Raw genomic sequence first — 25,179 nt, 5'->3', positions numbered from 1 at the left:
TACCTGGGATCAGAATCAACTTCTTTCTTTACATATGAAAAAGAGCCTCACTGAACACTGAATTAAGATGGACAAAACAATCACATAAATCTAATCATCATATATCCAAAAGCTCTTATGGATAAAGCAAAACCAAGAAAGAGTGTTACCAACAAAGCAAAAATTCGTGAAAGTAAAAACAGTAAAAAGATGAGATCAGATAAACAGAAATTAAACTAGATGGAGTTATAACCAAGAAAACAACAAGAGAATCCTTCAACTATACTGCTGCTGCTGCTAAGTCACCTCAGTCGTGTCCGACTCTGTGTGACCCCATAGACGGCAGCCCACCAGGCTGCCCCGTCCCTGGGATTCTCCAGGCAAGAACACTGGAGTGGGTTGCCATTTCCTTCTCCAATGCATGAAAGTGAAAAGAGAAAGTGAAGTCCCTCAGTCGTGTCTGACTCTTTGCGACCCCATGGACTGCAGCCTACCAGGCTCCTCCGTCCATGGTATTTTCCAGGCAAGAGTACTGGAGTGGGGTGCCACTGCCTTCTCCAACTATACTAGATACTAACAAAATGCTCTCCGTAGTAGTTGTATCAACTGACTACTGCAGTCACCTAGGAAGAGCTTGTGTTTCTCTGCCTCCTTACCAAAAGTCAGTACTGTCAGACTGGAGTTTCTGCCAATGTAAGAAATGTAAAAAGATGTTTCGTACTTCAAATTGTATTTCCCTGATGACCACTGAGAAGGGGTAGTAACACATCCTATCATTTGCCACTGGGGCTATGATTGTTTATTCAATTTCCCCTTTTTGATTTGTTTTCTCATTATTAATTTGAATGAGTTTTTTATATATCCCATATATTCAATTTTTAGTTGAATGAGTGACAAATATCTGCTACCATTCAGTAGCTTATCCTTCTATTTTGTTCATGTTGCCTTTTGTTGTACAGAAGTTATATTTTTGATAAATTTATCAACCCTTTACAGGTTACTATTTCTTTTTTAATAAGCAACATTAGCAATTGCAGTTAACTTTTATTATGTGTTTATTTGTACTAGTCATTTTTCAAAGCATTGCACATGAATTATTTAATTTAAAACTCCCAAGTCATCCCTGAGGGTTGTTTTTATCATCATTTTTACAAAAGAGAAAACACATAAATTTTACATAACTTGACCAAATGTGATAAAGTTGAGATTTGAAGCAGGCAGTCTGGCTCTAAAACCTATATACTATTATCTCCTGGTATAGTTTTTCTAAATCTTCCTTTATCCTAAGGATATAAAGTTATTATCCTATATTTTCTCCTAAAAGACCAAAATTTTGCTTTTCTTATTTAAGTCTTTAATGCATACATAACTTATTTTCATGTATGTTGTAAGACAGGGCTCATAATTATTTTCAAATCAAATTCAGATTAGCCACTGAACCAGCACCACAATGAAGATTCTAATCTTTCCTCACTGACTCATAATGCTACCTCTGCCATGTGGCTAATTCCATATAAGTATCAATCTGTTCTGGGCTCTGTAATCTTTCTCACTAGTCTATTTACCAACAGTAAGCCTATCTTAATTAGTATAGCTTTATATCTGGAGGGCATATCACCTCAATTTGTTCCTCTTTAATGTTAGTTTAACTATGTACCACCATAAAAATTTTAAATATCAGTTTATCAACTACAATGAAAAAACTTTTCGGCATTTTGATGGATTTTATAGATCAATATTGGAAAAAACTGACATCCTACTGACTTCCCATTCATAAACACCATGTTGTTGTTTTTTGTAATCACATTGTTTTACTGCTAAGGATTATCTTATTTTCATATTCATCCAATCTTTTTTCAATTTAAATTTCGCAATTGTTTTAAGAGATAATACTTGTTTACTTACCTCCTTAAACATCATACATAACTGGATATTTTTCAGAATAATATTTTAATGTGATCAGAGTGAACTGCTCTTATGATTGTTGATTTTCTTACTTTTCTCAGCATTAGATGACTTAATTAGTTTGAGAATTTAGCTTTATAGGTACACTTTTTGATGGACGACTTGTTTTTCATTACAACATTTACTAAGAACCCAATTTTACTGCTTTTTTTAACACCACCACAATACTATTAATACTATTACAATACTATTAACCTTTAAATTAATATTTTTAATACGACTGACATTTAATTTTCCCAGTTATCTCATAAATATTTTTCTTACAGTTGGTCTATTCAAACAAGGAGATCTGACCTACAGTAACAGCACAGGTATGTTTTAAGCCAGGAGGTTTTTAGTTGGAAAGCTATGTTTGTGTTCTCCTGAATTCCTAGAATAAAGCCTCATATAAACTATGGCCTCTGGCAACAGAAAGCAGCAAAGCTACTCCTTATGGTCACACAGGCTGTTCCCTGTACTATTCCAGGATACTGCATGCTGCTGCTGCTAAGCCCCATCAGTCGTGTCCGACCCTGTGCGACCCCACAGACTGCAGCCCACCAGGCTCCCCCGTCCCTGGGATTCTCCAGGCAAGAATACTGTAGTGGGTTGCCATTTCCTTCTCCAATGCATGAAAGTGAAAAGTGAAAGTCAAGTTGCTCAGTCGTGTCCGACTCTTAGTGACCTCATGGACTGTAGCCTACCAGGCTCCTCCGTCCATGGGATTTTCCAGGCAAGAATACTGGAGTGGGTGCCATTGCCTTCTCCGAGGATACTGCATAACTCACCTATAAAGGTGAATAGTATGGCAGCCCCAGAACCAAACTCAGAAATACTGTTTTCAATAGAGGAGCCCCACCTACCCTGGACTCGTGGTTACCAACGATTAGTCCAATTCCAGTGACATTTCTGCATTATCTCAAAAAGGCCAAAACCTCAGCTGCATTCCCTGAAAGCTCCCAGCCATAAGCCCTACTCACTGCTCGGTGTTCCATTCTCTTTCCAAGATAGAAATGTTTGCCTTATTTTGAGCCCCATTTATGTCAATTCAGTTATCTCTTTTTGTTACACAGTCACTTCTTTGTGTTAGAAAAAAAGGGGTTCTCTCAAAATGTCACTCGTAAATTTGCTGGTGGTCCAGAGGTTAAGACCCCATGCTTTCACTGCAGGGGGCCCAGGTTCAATACCTGGATGGAGAACTAAGATCCCGCAAGCTGTGCAGCACACTCCCCCCCAGAATGTTTTTTTAAAAATCACTCATAAATACATCTTGACAGCAAGCCATGAGTGTTTATCAGAATCATCTGGGAAACATTTTAAAAATATACATTTCTAAGCCTCAAAATGGTTCTGAGGTTGGGAAAACAAAGCGATTCTTTTGTTGCTGGTCCAGAGAATAGCATTTGGGAATCGATGGTCTATATTTCCACTTTCCACTCCCTTACCACTCTTTCCACATAGCAAGCTACTGCCAATGTTTTTGAAAGATGTCACCAATGACCACAAAGCTGTCAAATCCAAAGGTTTTTTCTCAAACCTCATCTTAACACACCACACTGCAGCATTTGACTAAGGTGGCCATCCTCTCATTCTAAAAACAGCCCTCACATTACAAATATTTTTCTTATAATCTTCCTGATAGGTTCTTTTTTTTTTTTTTTTATGAATCACTCTTACAGTTCCTCTTCCACTATCTCACTTTAAAGACAAAAATATTCTCCCAATTTTTGATCTCAAACCAGTGCTCATTTGTCTGGTTGATTACATCTAGTCCTCTACAATTTACACTGTTACCTATTACCTATGGATGCTTTTGTACTGTACTGGCAGAACTGAACAATTATGACAGAGACCAATATAGTCCATAAAACTGAAAATGTTTATTATGTGTCCCTTAAAAGAAAAAGATGCCGACCCCTATTCTAGGATAACAATTAAAAAAATAAGGATAAAAACATAACTTCACAACTAATAGAATGAAAATATGGGATGATAAAAAATAATCTATTCAAAAGAGGGCAACAGAAGCATTTAGAACAGATAGAACAAACAGAAAGCAAACTAAATATAAGTAACTAAATTATTAAGTGTGAATGCACTAATGAAAACAAAAGATTTTCAGAGCAGATTTTTAAAGTCTACCTATGTGCTGATTTCAATACACACAAGTGTATAATATGAGGATACAGAACCTAAAGTTTAAAAAAAAAAAAAAAAAAAAAAAGAAGCTATACATGTAAATTCTAGCCAAAACAAAGTTGGTATAATCAAAATAACTTCAAGCAAAATGGAAAAAGAAAGTTGAGTTAAATATCTCTTAAGCCCATTTTAGCTTTTACATACTGTAATACTAGGTTTACACCTGAGACAAAAGTCCCTGGATATCAATGGTGACCCTGAAAAGCAGAAAACAGAAAAAAACTATAATAAGTTAAACAGGAAGTGACAGACTGGCAAGTAAGTAGACTAGCAGGTGTTCTCATATCTGCTATAGGAGAAAGGAGAAGACATATGAGTGAAATGTTTATTAGTTAGAGGGCTTGAGAACACACCTTTATGATTATAAATAGAATCAAACAGAGAAGCAGACACCAAAAACTTAAAAAAAAAAGAAGGTCTAATAAGCCAAGGTTCTTTGGTAAACAAGACTAAATAAGATTTAAGTCAAAGGCAGACAGGTAACTCTTATGGAAAGAAAAAAATTACACTTTTTCTGGAAGAATTTAAAAACAAGAGTAAAAAGGTGGGTTATGAAATAGCTTTTCAGGTTAACATGTGTTAAGAGTGCATATTAGCTGATCTTCATCACTAGACAGGCTGTTAGAGCCCAATTTTAACCTTTGGTAGATCAACAGCAACTAAAAGCCAAATTTGGTACTAAAAGAAAAAAACCTTGTAGTATTTCAACTAAAGAAAGGGTGATGGAAGAAATGAGTTATCGTATGACACACCACAGCATAGGTGTGTGGACATCTATTGGTTTATCAGTAAGTACTCTGTAGCTTCTTCTGGTGAAAGTTCTATGATTTTCCTCAGAAGACCTCCTCCCTTGCCATTTGACACAGTTTGAATGGACTGACCTCACCCTCCAGTTAGCCGAGACACAGGCCTGGCCAACCAGTTTATTTCATTCTCCTTAGCGACAGTGGCTTACTGGGACAATCTATTGAAAATTTGCTGTAACTATTAGGAAAGAAGTATTTATTTTTCCTACTAGGACTGCTAACCTAAGATATAAATCTAGAGCTGTTGGCAGCCATCTTCTCTGAATGCATAGAAGAAGCCTCTCTGCAGTTAAAGAAAGGAACTAACTCAACACACAGCAAGGCCTTACAACACTGAGCCACTGAATCTAGCTGTGTCTCTGATAAACTCAACCACTGAATTGCCTTTTTAAGTGTGCCAGTCAATTCCTTTTTATTCCCTGAGCCACTTCGAGTTGGGTTTCTGCTCTCTGTGACCAAAAGAACCCACTACAATAGGTTCAGTACAATATCCTTTGATAATATAGGTATCCTTTATTATACAAATTTCTCATATCCAAAAAAATCTCACAATCTAAATTCAGGAGCCAAATATATTTGAATATATTTTTGGATATTTCCTTCACTATCGTACTATTTGCTATCCACTTGGGTAATCAAATAAATTCAAATAAGGCAGTACCACTGAGACATCCAAATTCACTATCAAAACTGAAGAATTAAACAGATATGGATGGTGAAGGATACTTGTAATACCAACCATGCAGAAACGTGGCAAGGGATGAACAATACAATGTCAAGTAAAAACATATAAAATATAAAATTGTATATAAAGGTATACATATATATGATGGACCAAAATATTCGCTTTTGAAAAAAATCTTCAAATTTTCCTTTTATAGTTTTCACCAAAAATAAATTTGACATGCATTACTTCATTCTAATTGAACAGAAATTCTATGAGATAGGAAATAAAACTATTATCTTGTAAAACAGAGATTAAGGCTAAAAGAGCAATATATATATATATAATTTACGATTGATATTTCAAATCAGCAGAGAAAGGATTAATAATGATGTCGGGATAAACAACAAACTGTGAAAATAAAACTATACATATTAAGAATTCCTGGCACTTAATACCAATTAGACATTGCTATATTTTTCATAAAGAAAATTATTTAATATTTTTTATGCCCTATCCCAAAGCAGTTACTTCAAAAGTATACACTAACAGAGAAAAACAATGTGGTGAGACGGTTGCTGTGGTCAGTAGGGTGTGGTTCAGAATAGGCAAGCTTATGATGTTCTTCACTGGACGGAGTTAGAAGAGACTAATTACAGAGGAAAAACTATGGTGAAGGAAACAGAGTTCAGGAATACAGTTTCCTTTAAATGAGAAGTTTGGTTACAAAAAAAAAGATCAAAAGGAATAACTAAATATTTTTAATGAAGTGTTTTGCAGCTATATGCTAATAAAACTTAATTTGCAAAAAAAAATACGCATTGTTGCTTTTACTTTTTATCAAGTTCTCCCAAGTTATTTTTCAACAAGAAAAAAGAACTGGCCTTTCTCTTTATATGTACTTTATCACAGGGATCTGTTTATGCAGTTTAGCAAGCAAGATCATAACTTATTACTCAGTAACAAGAGAACTCAAAGGACAGAATCAGGAAAATGTACAACTTAAAAATGAAAACCTAGCTTTGCTACAGCTTCAAAGCAAAAGACTCATCAGTACATTTTGAAAGAACATTCTACTATCAAGGTAGGATCCTTTGAGAAAACATTACTGACTTGTGTACTGCTTGCTATACATTTCATGGGGAGAGAGTTATTAAACATTTTGAAGTTATGTTAGAAAAATGACTCTGGAAAAGTGGTATTCAAGAGCTAGTATTCAGGTTTTTTCATTTCTTAGTACTTAAAATTGAAATGTTCTATAAATAAATATACTCATTACCATACTAATGTATAATCACATGCAGACATACCTTGGAGATATTACAGTTTTTGGTTTCAGACCACCAAAATAAAGGAAATATTACAATAAAGGAAGTCACAAAGATTTTTTGCTTTCCCATTATATATAAAAGTTACATTTACACTATACAGTCTATTAAGTGTGCAATAGCATTATGTCTAAAAAATGTATATACCTCAATTAAAAAACACTTTATTGCTTAAAAAAAAAAAGCTAACTGAAAAGCTTTCAGTGAGTTGTAATCTTTTTGCTGGTGGAGGCTCTTCCCTAAATGCAGATTGCTGCTGATCATCAGGGTGGCAGTGACTGAAGGCTGGGGTGACAACGGCAACTTCTTAAAATAAGACAACAATGAAGTTTGCTGCATCAACTCTCTTCCTTTCATAAATGATTTCTCTGTAGCACGCAATGCTGTTTGATAGCATTTTACCCGCAGAACTTCTTTCAAAATTGGTAGTCAATGCACTCAAACCCTGCTGCTGCTTTATCAACTACTTTTATGTAATAATCTAAATCCTGTATTGTCATTTCAGTAATCTTCACAGCATCTTCACAAGGAGTAGATTCCACCTCAGGAAACCACTTTCTTTGCTCATCCATAAGAAGCACCTACTCATCTACAGGTTTTAACATGAAATTGCAGCAACTCAGTCGCATTTTCGGATTCCAATTCTAATTCTCTTGCTATTTCCATCACATCTGCATTCACTTCTTCTACTGAAATACTGAATTCCTCAAAGTTAGCCAGGAGGGTTGTAATCTGCTTCTTCCAAACTCCTGTGAATTTTGATATCTTCTCATGAATCACAAATGTTCTCAATGGCATCTAAAATGGTGAGTGCTTTCCAGAAGCTTTTCAAATGACTTTTCCTAGAACCATCAGAAGAATCACTCTCTATGACAACTATAGGCTTATGAAAAGTTTTTCTTAAATAAGACGACCTGAAAGTAACAATTACACCTTGATCCATGGCCTTCAGAAAGGATGTTTGGTAGGGAGCATAAAAACAATAACATCATACATACCTATCAGAGCTCTTGGATAACCAGGTGTGTTGTCAATGAGCAGTAACATTCTGAAAGGAATCTTTTTTTTCTGAGCAGTAGGTCTCAACAGTGGGCTTAAAATAGTCAGTAAACCATCTTGTAAATAAATACACCAGCATCCAGGCTTGGTTTGTTCCATTTCAGACCATAAGCAGAGTAGATCTACCATAACTCTTAGGGACCCTACGATTTTTGAATAAATAAGCACTAGGATTCAAGTCACAAGCTGCATTAACCCCTAACAAGAGACATCCTGACCTTTGCAAACAACCACTGACTTCTCCTCTCTAGCTATTAAAGTTCTAGACGGCATCTTCTTCCAGTAGAAGGTTGTTTCATCTACATTGAAAATCTGTTGTTTAAGCAATCTTCCTTAATTATCTTAGATTTTCTGAATAACTTGGTGCAAATTCAACATCAGCACTTGCTGCTTCACCTTGCACTTATGTGTTATGGAGACAGATTCTTTCCTTAAGCCTCATGAACCAATCTCTGCTAGCTTCAAACTTTTCTTCTGGCTTCCTCACCTCTTTCAGCCTATATAAAATTGAAGAGAGTTGGGGCCTTCCTTGCTCTGAATTGGTCTTTGAAATAAAGGAATATTGTAACTGGTTTGATCTTCTGTCCATACCACTAAAATGTTCTCCATGTCAGCAATAAGGTTATTTTACTTTCTTTTATACATTGTTTACTGTAGTACCACTTTTAATTTCCTTCAAGAAGTTTTCCTTTGCAATGGCATCAAACTAACTGACACAAGAGGCTTAGTTTTCAACCTGTCTCAGCTTTTGACATGCCATGCTTGCCAAGCTGAATCATTTCTAACTCTTGATTTAAAGTGAGAGACATGCAACTCTTTCACTTGAATGCTGAGCAGCTACTGTAGAACTATTAATTGGCATGATTTCAGTACTTCATATCTAAGGGAATAGGGAGGGCTGAGAAGAGGGAAAGAGATAGGGGACTGTCCAATCCCTGGAGCAGCCAGAACACATACAACATGTACTGATTAAATTCATTGTCTTATATGGGTGTGGTTTGTGGCACCTCAGAACAATTACAGTAGCAACATCAAAGATCACTGATAATCATAATAAATATAATAATAATGACAAAGTTTGAAATGTTGAGAGAATTACAAAAATGTGACTCAGAGACATGAAGTGAGCCTATGCTGTTATAACACTGGACAGGAGGTGGTGATCAAAACCATCCCCAAGAAAAGAAATGCAAAAAGGCAGAATGGTTGTCTGAAGAGGCCTTACAAATAGCTGAGAAGAGAAGTGAAAGTCAAAGGAGAAAAGGAAAGATATACACATCTGAATGCAGAATTCCAAAGAATAGGAAGGAGAGATAAGAAAGCCTTCCTCAGTGATCAATGCAAAGAAATACAGGAAAACAACAGAACAGAAAGACTAGAAATCTCTTCAAGAAAATTAGGGATACCAGGCAAACATTTCATGCAAAGATAGGCACAATAAAGGACAGAAATGGTATGGACCTAACAGACGCAGAAGATACTAGTAAGAGGTGGCAGGAATACAGAGAAGAACTACACAGAAAAGATCTTAAGGACCCAGATAACCATGATGGTGTGATCACTCACGTAGAGCCAGACATCCTGGAGTATGAAGTCAAGTGGGCCTTAGGAAGCATCACTACAAATAAAGTTAGTGGATGTGATGGAATTCTAGCTGAGGTATTTGAAGTCCTAAAAGATGACACTGTGAAAGTGCTGCACTCAATATGCCAGCAAAATTGCAAAATTCAGCAATGGCCACAGTACTGGAAAAGGTCAGTTTTCATTCCAATCCCAAAGAAAGGCAATGCCAAAGAATGTTCAAATTACTGCACAATTGCATTCATCTCACACGCTAGTGAGGTAATGCTCAAAATTCTCCAAGCCAGGCTTCAACAGTACATGAACCTGAACTTCCAGGTGTTCAAGCTGGATTTAGAAAAGGCAGAGGAACCAGAGATCAAATTGCCAACATCCACTGGACCATAGAAAAAGCAAGAGAATTCCTGAAAAACATCTACTTCTGATTAACTGACTATGCTAAAGCTCTTGATTGTGTGGATCACAACAAACTGTGGAAAATTCTTAAAGAGATGGGAATACCAGTCCACTAGTATTACCTGCCTCCTGAGAAAACTGTAGAAACAACCAGACATGGAACAATGGACTGGGTCAAAATTTGGAAAGGGGTACGTCAAGGCTCTATACTGTCATCTTGCTAACTTATATGCAGAGTACATCACGTAAAATCAGATGGATGAAACACGAGCTGGAATCAAGATTGCCAGGAGAAATATCAATAAATTCAGATATGCAGATTGCTTTCACCCTTATGGCAGAAAACAAATAGGAACTAAAGAGCCTCTTGATGAAGGCAAAAGAGGAGAATGAAAAACCTGGCTTAAAACCCAACATTAAAGAAACAAAGATTATGGCATCTGGTCCCATCACTTCATGGCAAACAAATGGGGAAACAACGCAAACAGTGACAGGCTTTATTTTCTTGGGCTCCAGAATCACTGCAGATGGTGACTGCAGCCATGAAATTAAAAGAAGCTTGCTCCTTGGAAGAAAAGCTATGACAAACCTAGACAACATATTAAAAATCAGAGACATTACTTTGCCAACAAAGGACTGTGTAGTCAAAGCTATGGATTTTCCAGTAGTCATATATGGATGTGAGTTGGACCATAAGGCTGAGTGCTGAAGAATTAATGCTTTTGAACTGTGGTGTTAGAGAAGACACTTGAGAGTCCCTTGGACTGCAAGGAGATCAAACCAGTCAATCCTAAAGGAAATCAGTACTGAATATGCATTGGAAGGATTGATGCTGAAGTTCCAATACTGTGGCAACCTGACGTAAAGAGCCAACTCATTGGAAAAGGCCTTGATGCTGGAAAAGATCGAAGGCATGAGGAGAACCAGACAACAGAGGATGAGGTGGATGGATGGGATCACTGACTCAATGGACAGGAGTTTCAGCAAACTTCAAGAGATGGTGATGTACAGGGAAGCCTGAAGTGCTGCAGTCTATGGGGTTGGACATGACTGAGTGACTGAACAACAATTCTTCCTCTTCTGGGCGCAAAGTTAGACTTTATTCCCCAACCTTTTCTGCAGTTAGTTACACTGCGATTATGTCCCACACCAGTGACATGTGGGCAGGCTGAGCCATTAAAAGTCCCTAAAGAAAAGGATCTGCCTTTCCGTATTTGCTGGAAAAATGAAGAGGATCCAGCTGCTGCTGCTGCTAAGTCACTTCAGTCGTGTCCGATTCTGTGCTACCCCATAGATGGCAGCCCACGAGGCTTCCCCGTCCCTGGAATTCTCCAGGCAAGAACACTGGAGTGGGTTGCCATTTCCTTCTCCAATGCATGAAAGTAAAAAGTGAAAGTGAAGACGCTCAGTCACGTCCGACTCTTAGCGACCCCATGGACTGCAGCCTACCAGGCTCCTCCATCCATGGGATTTTCCAGGCAACAGTACTGGAGTGGGTTGCTATTGCCTTCTCCAGAGGATCCAGAGAAAAGCTCTAAGATCCTAAGGGACACAGAGCCAATAGATGAAGGACCCTGAGTCCCCCGTGACCACGAGGAGAAGACTACCCACCATCACCCCAACCCAATCCACTTTTATTGGATTGTGAAGTAAATAAAATTTTATTGAGTAGAGCCACTGATATTTGGAGGTTTTTCAGTTATAGTAGGCAATTTACCCTAATGCTTTATAGTTACATTTTTCCAATCCCTCCCTTCTAAGGAATTCTATAAGGAAACTCCTTAGATTCAATCCATCAATAATTACATTGGTCTGCCTTTAAAATATATCCTGAATCTAACCAGTCTTCACCATTTCTATCTGTATCACTTACTTCAAAGCCCACTACTATTCTGTCATCAGGCAACCCACTCCAGTGTTCTTGCCTGGAGAATCCCAAGGACGGGGGAGCCTCATGGGCTGCCGTCTATGGGGTGGCACAGAGTCGGACACGACTGAAACGACTTAGCAGCAGCAGCAGCAGCTGAGTTACTTACAGTGTGATATCCTTCTTCTATCATTGCTCCGTTACAGCCTGTTTATATACAACAGAACTTGCAGTCACCCTTTTTAAAGGTAAATGAGACCTTGACACTCTCCTATTGAAAACCTTGAATGGCTCACCTTAACACAACTAAATAAAATTGAAACTCCTTACTATATGCCCTAACCATCTTTCCCTCACTCCAATCCAGTATAGCCTCACTGGTCTTTTTTCTGTTTTTAAGCTTATATCTGCTTCAGGACCTCTGTTTGTTTCCTGCTCTCTCTACCTGAACCTTCTTTCATATCACTGAGGTCTCTGCTCAAACGCCAACTCCTCAGACAGGGTTTTTTTACAGTCCTATTTAAAATAACCCTCTTTCTCCACTCTATTGTCCTTGCCCTGATTTTTCTTTTTTTTTTTGCCCAGATTTATTTTTAATCAGAGGACTTGATGCACTATTTGGAATTATATTATTTACTCACATTTTTGTTTATTGTCTGACTTCCCCATTAAAAGGAAAAGACTTGCCTTTTTCATCATCAGTATCCACAGCTCAAAACTGTGTTTGTTAAAAGAATAAACAAATTCATATCAACATTAACTCAAATATTTTACCAATCATTTTTATTGCCTAAGGTTGTTATTAAAACTTCACTGCAACTTTTTCATACTTTCTCATCTGTTTTCTGTGTATACACCACTGTATTTGACTTCTTTAAGAGCTACTTTCAACAATTTGACAGTATGTGGCTTTAAATGTTATGTATGGTTAAAAAAAAAAATCACAATACTGTAAAGTAATCATCCTCCAGTTAAAATAAATTAATTCCTAAAAAATTTAAAATAAAAAAAAATTTTTAAATGAGCAAGCAATCAACATGCTTTCCTAAGGAGGTAATCAATATTGCAGATACAGTAAACATGGCCAGCAACAATATATATAGAACAGTAGCTCTTAAGAATATATCCAGGGGACTTCCTTGGCAGTCCAGTGGTTAGGATTCTGCACTTCTTACCCATGCAAGGTGTGTGGGTAAGAAAATATCCAAATGGCCAAGAAAGATAAGAAAAAGAATTCAACATCTGTGGTAGATTAGATTATCGTTCAAAAATACTTCAGTGTCCATTGAAGAAGCACACCTCCCCTTCCCTCAAATTTAGGCTAAAATACATGACAATTTAGAGAAGTCAGCAGACATGATGCAAACAAGGTCTTGAAATGTGTGTGGTAAGCTAGGTAAGCCATCTAGCACTTTGTGCAACTACCATGAGAACATGCATCAGCTAGCCTACTGATCCCAGTAGGAAGGAAGATAGGATACTCAGAATAAAGCTGACCCATCTGACCCAAAAAATCATGACCAACAAATACTTATTGTTGTACACCACTGGCAATTTTCAGATTGTTTATTAGCGAGTCATAGTTGACTAACACGATATCATTAGTCATCAGAGATATGCAAATCAAAATCACAATGGGATATGCCAAATATGTTCACGAAAAGATTTGTACAAGAATGTTCATTGTCACTTCATTCATAAAAAAGTCCCAAAATGAAAACAATCAAAATGTTCATCAACAGTAAAAGTAATAAATGGAATACAGGACAGCATTAAAAAAAGAACAAATTACTGATATAACATGAACTCACAGATAATACTGAGTGGCGAAAAAAAGCCAGATACAAAATGATACACTCTAAATTATCCCATGTATATAAAGTTCACAAATAGAGAAAGTCAGTCTATGGTTATAAACTTCAGAAGTATGATTCCCTTTAGGGGAGAAGTTTTGGAGGCAAGGCACAAAAAAAAGCCTTATGGTGTTTTATAAACATTCTATATCTTGATGTAGATAATACGTAAGCAGCTATATACATATAATTTTTAAACTGTGAACACTGAGTATTTTAACCTGTGAACACCACACTTACTATATGTTACACCTCAACAAAAATGAGGAAAAATTTTAGAATAACTAATGAGATTAGTTATCTGAAGTTAAAATGATATTTGATGTGATAAATATCAGTCTGATATTAAACTGTTACTGATAAGAATGTTTCAAAACTACACTTACCACAATCTTTAAACACCTTGACGAAGTACAAAAATCAGCATTTAAATTAAATATTATTCCAAAGATTTATTTTATTGAAGCATAGTTGATTTAAAATATTATATTAGTGTTGGGTATATAACATAGTGATTCAGTAGTTTTATAGATTAAATATACTTCATTTAAGTTACTACATCAGATCAGATCAGTCGCTCAGTCGTATCCGACTCTTTGCGACCCCATGAATCGCAGCACACCAGGCCTCCCTGTCCATCACCAACTCCCGGAGTTCACCCAGACTCACGTTCATCGAGTCAGTGATGCCATCCAGCCATCTCATCCTCTGTCGTCCCCTTCTCCTCCTGCCCCCAATCCCTCCCAGCATCAGAGGCTTTTCCAATGAGTCAACTCTTCGCATGAGGTGGCCAAAGTACTGGAGTTTCACCTCTAGCATCATTCCTTCCAAAGAAATCCCAGGGCTGATCTCCTTCAGAATGGACTGGTTGGATCTCCTTGCAGTCCAAGGGACTCGCAAGAGTCTTCTCCAACACCACAGTTCAAAAGCATCAATTCTTCGGCGCTCAGTCTTCTTCACAGTCCAACTCTCACATCCATACATGACCACAGGAAAAACCATAGCCTTGACTAGACGAACCTTTGCTGGCAAAGTAATGTCTCTGCTTTTGAATATGCTATCTAGGTTGGTCATAACTTTCCTTCCAAGGAGTAAGCATCTTTTAAGTTCATGGCTGCAGTCACCATCTGTAGTGATTTTGGAGCCCAGAAAAATAAAATAATGGCTATATTTCCCTGTGCTGTATAATAAATCCTTGTTGCTTATTTTATGTAATAGTCATTTGTATCTCTAAATCTCATACCCGTCTTCTCCCACCTACCCAATGGTAATCACGTTTGTTCTGTCAGCCTGTTTATTTTGTTATATACATCAATTTATTTTTTATATCCCACATTAAAGTGATATCGTAAAAGTGTCTTTCTCTGACTTTTTTCACTAAGCATAACACCCTCTATGTCCATCCACACTGTTGCTAATGATAAGATTTCATTCTTTTTATGGCTAAGTAATATTGCATCATGAGTAATATTCCATTTGTTTTCATTTTCTTTGGATATATACCCAGGAGTGGAATTGCTGGACCATATGGTAGTTTTTAGTTTTTTGAGGATCCTTCATACTGTTTTTCATAGTGGCTACACCAATTTACAATCCCACCACAGTGCACTAGGGTCCCCTTTTCTCCACATCCTTGCCAACATTTTTTTATTTATAGACGTTTTGAAGACAGTCATTTTGACAGACAGGAGTTGGTATCTCATTGTGATTTTTTAAATTAATTTTTGAGTCTATGGCTGTACAATGTTAGTTAGTTTCTGCTATACAGCAAAGTGAATCAGTTATATGTATCTAACTGTAGTTTTGATGTGCATTTCTATAATGATTAGCAATGTTGAATATCACATGCCTCTTGGCCATCTGCATATCCCCTTTGGAAAAATGTCTATCCATGTCTTCTGCACATTTTTTAACCCAGTTGGTTTTTTGGTATGAGTTGTATTGCTGTTTATATATTTTGGTTATTAACCCCTGATCAGTCATATCATTTACAAACATTCTGTCCCATTCAGTAGGTTGTCTTTTCATTTTATCAATGGTTTCCTTTGCTATGCAAAAGCTTTTAAGTTTAATTAGGTCTCATTTATCTGTTTTGGCTTTTGTTTCTTTTTGCCCTAGGCAACAATCCAAAACAATACTGCTATGATTCATGTCAAAGAGTGTTCTGCTTATGTTCTCTTCTAGGAATTTTATGCTTTCTGGACTTATAATCTTTAAACCATTTTGAGTTCATTTTTATATATGGTATAAGCAAATGTTCTAATTTCATTCTTTTATATGTAGCTGCCCTGACTTTCCAACACCACTTATTGAAGAGACTTGTCTTTTCTCCATTGTATATTCTAGTCTCCTTTGTGGTAGATTAATTGGCCATAAGTGAGTAGGTTTATTTCTGCACTCTCTGTGCTGTCCCATTGATCTATATGTCTGTTTTCATACCAGTACCATGCTGCTTTCATTACTGTAGCTTTGTAATATAGTCTGAAGTCTGGAAGCGTACCTCCAGATTTGTTCTTTTTTTTTTTCTCAAGATTGTTTTCAGCAATTGGGGGGGTCTTTTGTGGTTACCAAAGATTTATTAAGCATTACACTACAGTTGATGCTCAACAACATGGGTTTGAACAGTGCAGATCCACTTACACGCAGATTTTTTTTTTCAACAGTGAATACCACAGTACTATATGACCCACAGTTGGTTGAATCCACAGAAGTGGAACCACAGATATGAAGGAACCACAGATATAGAGTGTGAACTATATCCTAAGACACAAGTCAGCACCCCCCAAGCCCCATGTTGTTCAAGGGTCAACTGTATTCCAAGAGTTTCAAAATAAATGGACTTTTTGCCATTTTACAGGGATACCACATGAAGACTAGACTATAATCAAAATATGATTCTTAACTTAAAACCTCTCCTTCTACAAGATAAATTTCCATTCTTTCTATAGTTACACTTTTTCTTAATATACAAGCATAATATGGATGGAGTACTTATGAAGCTTCTTGGCTTTAATTTTTAAAATTTCAGAAATTTCTAAATGTTTATTAATTTCAACAAAAATCTTTTATTAAGGTTGGGAAAAAAGTATATATTTTACTCAGGAAACTTTCTACTCTGTAGAAACTCCCTCAAATTTACTCATAGTTACAAAACAGTGCATAGTTTGACAGAATAAAAAAAGAATACTACAATTCTTTAGAATTCCTAGTGAAACCATAAAAATCCAATTCACACATAGAAAAGATTATTGTAAGTGACTTTTTCTAGGTCATTTATGCTCATGTTTTCTTCTACTGGTCAATGAAACTCATCTACAAGACTATTATATCATCTTTCCATGGTCCGCATGGAAAAAAAAATTGTAAACAGCTTTCTCCCCAGGTTCCCATTCTCTAAATAAAAACATTAAGTGAACATACATTTAGTGAATCCTAAGAGCTCAGGACTCCCTGGTGGCTCAGCTGGTAAAGTATCTGCCTGCAATGTGCAAGACCCAGGTTCAATCCCTGGGACGGGAAGATCCCCTGGAGAAGGAAATGGCAACCCACTCCAGTACTCTTGCCTGGAAAATTCCATAGACGGAGGAGCATGGTAGGCTATAGTCCATGGGGTTACAAAGAGTTGGACACGATGGAGCAACTTCACTTCAAGAACTCAGGAATGTAGCATATATCTCAGCAGTACTTCACTGCTCTAAAGTAGAATTCTGTAACATTTCCTTCCTTCACAGCTTCAAGAAAAATATCTCTTCACTGAAAATATAGTTACACACTGTGCTGTGTGTTTTGTATGTATTGCCTTATTTCATAAGAAATGTATGCTATTATCCTCATTTACAGATGAAAAACCAATTCCAGAAAGGTTATGCAATGTTCCCAAGATAATATAACCAGTACAAGAATGATTTGGAGTAAGAATCCAGATTCAAATTTCTCAGTCAATTTGCTAAACTTAGCACAAATAAGAAACATGATAATTAATAATAATACCAATAAACACTATTTAAGCATTTACTATGTGCTTAAATCATGTAATCCTCATAACGATCCTAATTAAATGTATGCCCTCATTATCCGTTTTACAAATCAAGAAATTGAAGCACATAGAGGTTGCCACTTGTCTAAGGTTTTGTTGTTGTTCAGTTACTCAATCGTACCTAATTTTTTGCAACCCCATGGACTGCAGCACACCAGGCTTCACTGTCCTTCACCATTTCCCATAGCTCACATCCATTGAGTGGGTGATGCCATCCAACCATCTCATCCTCTGTCATCCCCTTCTCCACAGGCCCTCTATCCTTCCCAGCATTACGGTCTTTTCTAATGAGTTGGCTCATCACATCAGGTGGCTAAAGTACTGGACCTTCAGCATCAGTCATTTCAAAGAATATTCAGGACTGATTTCCTTTAGAATTGACTGGTTTGATCTCTTTGCAGTCCAAGGGACTTTTAAGAGTCTTCTTCACCATCACAGTTCAAAAGGATCAATCCTTCAGTGCTCAGCTCTTTATGGTCCAACTCTCACATCCATACATGACTACAGGAAACCATAGCTTTGACTTTACCGACCTTTGTTGGTAAAGTAACGTCTCTGCTTTTTAATACACTGTCTAGGTTTGTCATGGCTTTTCTTCCAAGGAGCAAGCGTCTTTTAATTTCATGGCTGCACAGGCTACTAAATGGCAGAGCCAAGATTCAGACCTCAGGGGTCTAGCCCTAGAATTCAGGTTAACTATTATGATACTTTGCCAGTCATCAGTTCAATTCAGTTTCAGTTGCTCAGTCGTGTCCAACTCTTTGCAACCCCATGAATCACAGCACGCCAGGCCTCCCTATCCATCACCAACTACCAGAGTTCACCAAAACTCACGTCCATCGAGTCAGTGATGCCATCCAGCCATCTCATCCTCTGTCGTCCCCTTCTCCTCCTGCCCCCAATCCCTCCCAGCATCAGAGTCTTTTCCAATGAGTCAACTCTTCACATCAGGTGGCCAAAGTACTGGAATTTCAGCATCAGTCCTTCCAATGAACACCCAGGACTGATCTCCTTTAGGATGGACTGGTTGGATCTCCTTGCAGTCCAAGGGACTCTCAAGAGTCTTCTCCAACACCACAGTTCAAAAGCATCAATTCTTTGGTGCTCAGCTTTCTTCACAGTCCAACTGTCACATTCATACATGACCACAGGAAAAACACAGCCTTGACTAGACGGACCTTCATTGGCAAAGTAATGTCTCTGCTTTTGAATATGCTGTCTAGGTTGGTCATAACTTTCCTTCCAAGGAGTAGGCGTCTTTTAATTTAATGGCTGCAATCACCATCTGCAATGATTTTGGAGCCCAAAAAAATAAAGTCTGTGACACTGTTTCCACTGTTTCCCCATCTATTTCCCATGAAGTGATAGGACCAGATGCAATGATCTTCGTTTTCTGAATGTTGAGCTTTAAGCCAACTTCTTCACTCTCCACTTTCACTTTCATCAAGAGGCTTTTGAGTTCCTCTTCACTTTCTGCCATAAGGGTGGTGTCATCTGCATATCTGAGGTTATTGATATTTCTCCCGACAATCTTGATTCCAGCTTGTGCTTCTTCCAGTCCAGTGTCTCTCAAGATGTACTCTGCATATAAGTTAAGTAAGCAGGGTGACAATATATAGCCTTGACGTACTCCTTTTCCGATTTGGAACCAGTCTGTTGTTCCATGTCCAGTTCTAACTGTTGCTTCCTGACCTGCATACAGGTTTCTCAAGAGGCAGGTCAGGTGGTCTGGTATTCCCATCTCTTTCAAAATTTTCCACAGTTTATTGTGATCCACACAGTCAAAGGCTTTGGCATAGTCAATAAAGCAGAAATAGATGTTTTTCTGGAACTCTCTTGCTTTTTCCATGATCCAGCAGATGTTGGGAATTTGATCTCTGGTTCCTCTGCCTTTTCTAAATCCAGCTTGAATATCTGGAAGTTCACAGTTCATGTATTGCTGAAGCCTGGCTTGGAGAATTTTGAGCATTACTTTACTAGCGTATGTGATGAGTGCAATTGTGTGGTAGTTTGAGCATTCCTTGGCACTGCCTTTCTTTGGGATTGGAATGAAAACTGACCTATTCCAGTCCTGTGGCCACTGCTGAGTTTTCCAAATTTGCTGGCATATTGAGTGCAGCACTTTCACAGCATCATCTTTCAGGATTTGAAACAGCTCCACTGGAATTTCATCACCTCCACTAGCTTTGTTCATCATGATGCTTTCTAAGGCCCACTTGACTTCACATTCCAGGATGTCTGGCTCTAGATGAGTGATCACACCATCGTGATTATCTGGGTCGTGAAGATCTTTTTTGTACAGTTCTTCTGTGTATTCTTGCCACCTCTTCTTAATATCTTCTGCTTATGTTAGGTCCACATCATTTCTGTCCTTTATCGAGCCCATCTTTGCATGAAATGTTCCCTTGGTATGTCTAATTTTCTTGAAAAGATCTCTAGTCTTTCCCATTCTGTTGTTTTCCTCTATTTCTTTGCATTGATCACTGAGGAAAGCTTTTGTATCTCTCCTTGCTATTCTTTGGAACTCTGCATTCAGATGCTTATATCTTTCCTTTTCTCCTTTGCTTTTTGCTTCTCTTCTTTTCACAGCTATTTGTAAAGCCTCCCCAGACAGCTATTTTGCTTTTTTGCATTTCTTTTCCATGGGGTTGGTCTTGATCCCTGTCTCCTGTACAATGTCACGAACCTCCATTCATAGTTCAACAGGCACTCTATCAGATCTAGTCCCTTAAATCTATTTCTCACTTCCACTGTATAATCATAAGGGATTTTATTTAGGTCATACCGAAATGGTCTAGTGGTTTTCCCTACTTTCTTCAATTTAAGTCTGAATTTGGCAATAAGGAGCTCATGATCTGAGCCACAGTGAGCTCCTGGTCTTGTTTTTGCTGACTGTATAGAGCTTCTCCATCTTTGGCTGCAAAGAATATAATCAATCTGATTTCAGTGTTGACCATCTGGTGATGTCCATGTGTAGAGTCTTCTCATGTGTTGCTGGAAGAGGGTGTTTGCTATGACCAGTGCGTTCTCTTGGCAAAACTCTTTTAGCCTTTGCCCTGCTTCATTCTGTACTCCAAGGCCAAATTTGCCCGTTACTCCAGATGTTTCTTGACCACCTACTTTTGCATTCCAGTCCCCTATAATGAAAAGGACATCTTTTTTGGGTGTTTGTTAGTTCTAAAAGGTCTTGTAGGGCCTCATAGAACTGTTTGACTTCAGCTTCTTCAGCGTTACTGGTTGGGGCATAGGCTGGATCACGATTCCTTTCTCCAGTGGACCATATTCTCCACCATGACCTGTCCATCTTGGGTGGCCCCACACGGCCTGGCTTAGTTTCATTGAGCTAGACAAGGCTGTGGTCCATGTGATCAGATTGGCTAGTTTTCTGTGATTATGGTTTCAGTGTGTCTGGCCTCTGATGCCCTCTCACAGCACCTACCATCTTCCTTGGGTTTCTCTTACCTTGGACGTGGGGTATCTCTTCACGGCTGTTCCAGCAAAGCGCAGCCGCTGCTCCTTCCTTACCTTGGACAAGGTCACCCCTCCTGACCCTGAACCTGGAATAGCTCCTCTCAGCCTTTCTGCACCCGTGCAGCCACCGCTCCTTGGACGTGGCTTTGTTCCTCTCGGCCACCGCCCCTGACCTTGGGTATGGGGGAGCTACTCTCTGCCCTGCTTCTGCACAGTCTGTCACAGCCGCCGTGTAGTAAATTCCCATAGTAAATATGGGAATAAGCAAAACAAAGGCAGTCTTCTATTTCTTAATTTAGATATTCATAAATTTTTATTCTCCCTTTTTTCAAGATATCCTTCATTTAAGCACCTCTCCCTCTGACTTTCAACAAGAAATAGATACTACAGAAACTGATCTATATGTTGATCCACTTAGAAGGCCCATATAAGCCTGCACATTTTGGAGATCTTGTTGACAAGATATACTCAGTTACTATAAAATGCACATCAAAATACTAAAACTCAGCATTACTTTCCATATGCTTAAGCTTGTGCAGTCAGAATTCAGCATTTATTTTGGCCTGGGAATCTTTCAACTCTACCTCATCTATGGAATGCATCTTCCAGGCACTTTGTGGCCTTTCAGATGTGCACACTCTCAAGCACTTGAATAGTTTACATGTATATTTCTAAATTCAGGTTTGAGTTCTCCATATTCTGAGGAGCTTTCAGAAGCAGAAGATACTTTGAATACTCTCTCTCTTCTTGTCCACTTTGAAAGAAGACCTAATCTCTTTGGACTTTGTTCCTACTACACTTTTTATCTGTCCTGCTTTCCTATCCTTTTAACAATGATTCTAATGTTCCTTTTATTAATTACTGTTGCTCCATTCCTTCATTCTAGACAACATAACCAATGTTCCAAAACTCAACAATTAAGCATGCTAAGAACAAAAAAATTACCAAGGAACATAGTAATTTTTTATAGCTATAAATTCTTTTTCTGTGAAGGAACAGATAGTAAGTATTTTATGCTCTGTAGATCACATATAGCCACTGTCACATATTTAGGTTTTTTGTGGGTTTCCTTTTACTCTTTTAAAAAGGTTCAAAATTGTAAAAACCATTTTTAGCTTTCAGACAATACAAAAACAGGCCACCTGCCGGATTTGGCCTGTGGGCAGTAGTTTGTCTATCATTATACTAGAGGCTTGGGTGTGCTATTTTAGTTATCTAAAGTAGCACTCAAGGAGATTCTGCAAGTGCTAAGAAGCCTACAGGACAATGAAGGAATCAACTATGCTAATAACATGGGAGAAATACCCCAAGCAAAAAGAAATAGTGCAAAATCAGAAACAAACTTGGCACAGTTGAGGAACACAAAAGAGCTTAGTGTGGCTGAAGCACAATATTCAAAGAGCAAAATGATGAGCAATAAGGTCAGACATAAAAAGGGAGTGGACTGTGTAGTACCTTGCAGTCTGGGATTTTAATGGAACAGAAAGTCTAAGGTACTACATCATTCTCTTTTGTCTTTATATACAGGAAATGATACAACCTGATTTATGTTTTTAAAAGACTATTCCACTTGCTTGAAATAAAATGCATTAGAGGAGACAGGGAGGAAGGGGCCAGAAGCAGGGAGCCCAGTTAGGAGGTTGTCACTGTAGTCCATACAAAAGATAATGGTTAATTACTTTACAATATTGTAGTGGTTTCTGCCATACATTGACATGAATCAGCCATAAGTGTACATGTGTCCCCTATCCTGAACCGCCCCCCCACCTCCCTCCCCATCCCATTCCTCAGGGTGTCCCAGTGCACCGGCTTTGAGTGTCCTGTTTCATACATCGAACTTGGACTGGTGATCTATTTCACATACGGTAATATGTATGTTTCAACACTATTCTCTCAAATCCTCCCACCCTCACCTTCTCCCACAGAGTCTGAAAGTCTATTCTTTATATCTGTGTCTCTTTTGCTGTCTCACATATAGGGTCATCGTTACCATCTTTCTAAATTCCACAAACATGCGTAAAAAAATAATAATGGTTGATGGTAGAAGTAGTAACAATGGAGATAGAAAGACGTGGAGAGACCAGGTATGTACTCTGGACTCACTGAAGGATGAGATGGGAGAACAAACACAACACACTGGTTTACCTAACTGAAAACAACCAAGTAAACAGTGTTTCTATCTACCAAAATGAAGAAAAAGGAGAAGAGGTTTGTTTGTATTTTTTTGTTGGTGTTGTTTTTGTTGTTGTTGGGGAGGAAGGGGAAAATACAGCTTAGATCGTCTTTGGCCATATTAAATCTAAAATACTTAGAACATTAGGACTTCTCTAATCCTAATCACTTTTCTGGTCCAGTGGCTGAGTCCAAGCTCCCAAAGCAGGGGCCCAGGTTCGATCCCTGGTCAGGGAACTAGATTCCACATGCCTCAACTAAGAACCAGCACAGCCAAATAAATAAATATTTTTAAATAATACTAAAATAAAACACCTAGAGGATAGGGAAGTGAAATATCAAGTAAGCAACTGGATATAGATGTCTGTAAAAGGAATGAGAAAAGAACTAGAGATCTGGTATTCATCTGATATGCCATCTGGATGGCATCTGAAACAATCAGACTAAATGAACTCGCACACACTGGCTGCAGATAGAGAGAAAGAACTATGACCAAGCCTTTCGGTCACGGATGTTTAGTGGTCCAGCAGAGAAAAAATGAGAGTCAAAAATAGAGCAGCTAATGACTTAAAAACACACAGCAGTGACAGTAGAGTAATAACAGTAATAATGGTTAACCCTTAGGATACTTATTATGTGTCAAACTATCCATCTGAGTCATTACATCTCAGAACAGCTTTGTGGAGGTAAGCACTATTATCTCCACTGTCAAATGAGGGAACTGAAGAACAGAGGATAAACAGCCTACTCCAGATGACGCATCTAAGTAGAGGAAAACCACCAGACAAATGAAGGGTCACTGAAAAAGAAATATTTCAAGAAGCAGCAAATGAAGTCAGATTAAGACAGAGAAAATGACCTATGGATCTGAAACCATGGAAATCATTTGTGACCATTTCTGTGTTTGATTCGTGATTCCAGTTGGTTTAGTATGGGAATGTATGTCAAATCCTCATAGGGTTAGTGACAGATACATAAAAGTTAATATATGAAAACAATATAAAACAATATCTGCCACATAATAACAATATATAAGCTTTCACAAGTATTATTACTGAGTATTCCACTATGTACCTAAAGCAGGCACCTTATTTTTTATATAACATATTTTATAGTATCATCCTCTAATAATATGAATATTTAAGACCTTGTAGATATACAAGAAACCACCAGAAGTTAAAGATATCCACTGCTAACCACTTGTCAACTGTGACCTTCCATTACATTAGCATTTACCTCTAAAGACCACAGACATACTCTAGATTAATAACTTGCAACATTTCTCTCAGAAACTTTCAAGTCATTTAAGTGGCTCCTGTAACTAGCATAAATCAGAAAGTGTACCTTACTCAACCACTACAATGACCAGGTTGATGGAATACCAAAAAATCATAACCATGCAGATGGCAACAGCCATTAGATCTAGGCATACCTCTTTCTCTAGTAAATTTATTCAATAGAGCCAACATAGTGGTTTGAGATACACACCTCAAAGGAATCTAAATTAAAACATCAATGACAATCTTGAAAGAACTGAAAGAAAAATTTAGATAAGGAAGTCACATTTTGCAAAAAACAGACCAATACATAAACTGTAGCTGGAATTAACTGACTAGCAATGGTTCATCATGGCAATGATTTTATAAGAAAAGCCTCCTGGAGAGTTAAGGGCAGCTAACACAAAGCAGCTGTGTGAGCTGGAACAAGCTATTTAATGTGCAGTATTCAGTTCAGTCCCTCACTCATCTCCGACTCTTTGCGACCCCATGGACTGCAGCACTCCAGGCCCCCCTGTCCATCACCAATGCCCAGAGCTCACTCAAA

The 25,179-nt window shown here is 37.9% G+C and overlaps 1 protein-coding gene across 11 annotated transcripts in view; it reads right to left on the bottom strand.

Moving 5' to 3' along the window:
- Positions 1 to 25,179, bottom strand: part of MYO9A (myosin IXA) — a 254,505-nt gene that overhangs the window by 191,089 nt on the left and 38,237 nt on the right. The gene's annotated exons all lie outside the window — the stretch shown is intronic.

The sequence above is a fragment of the Bubalus bubalis genome, chromosome 11, assembly GCF_019923935.1.
Source record: "Bubalus bubalis isolate 160015118507 breed Murrah chromosome 11, NDDB_SH_1, whole genome shotgun sequence".
Lineage (NCBI taxonomy): Eukaryota > Metazoa > Chordata > Mammalia > Artiodactyla > Bovidae > Bubalus > Bubalus bubalis.
Note: the sequence above shows the minus strand (reverse complement) of the source record. Positions and strands in the feature narration are given on the sequence as shown.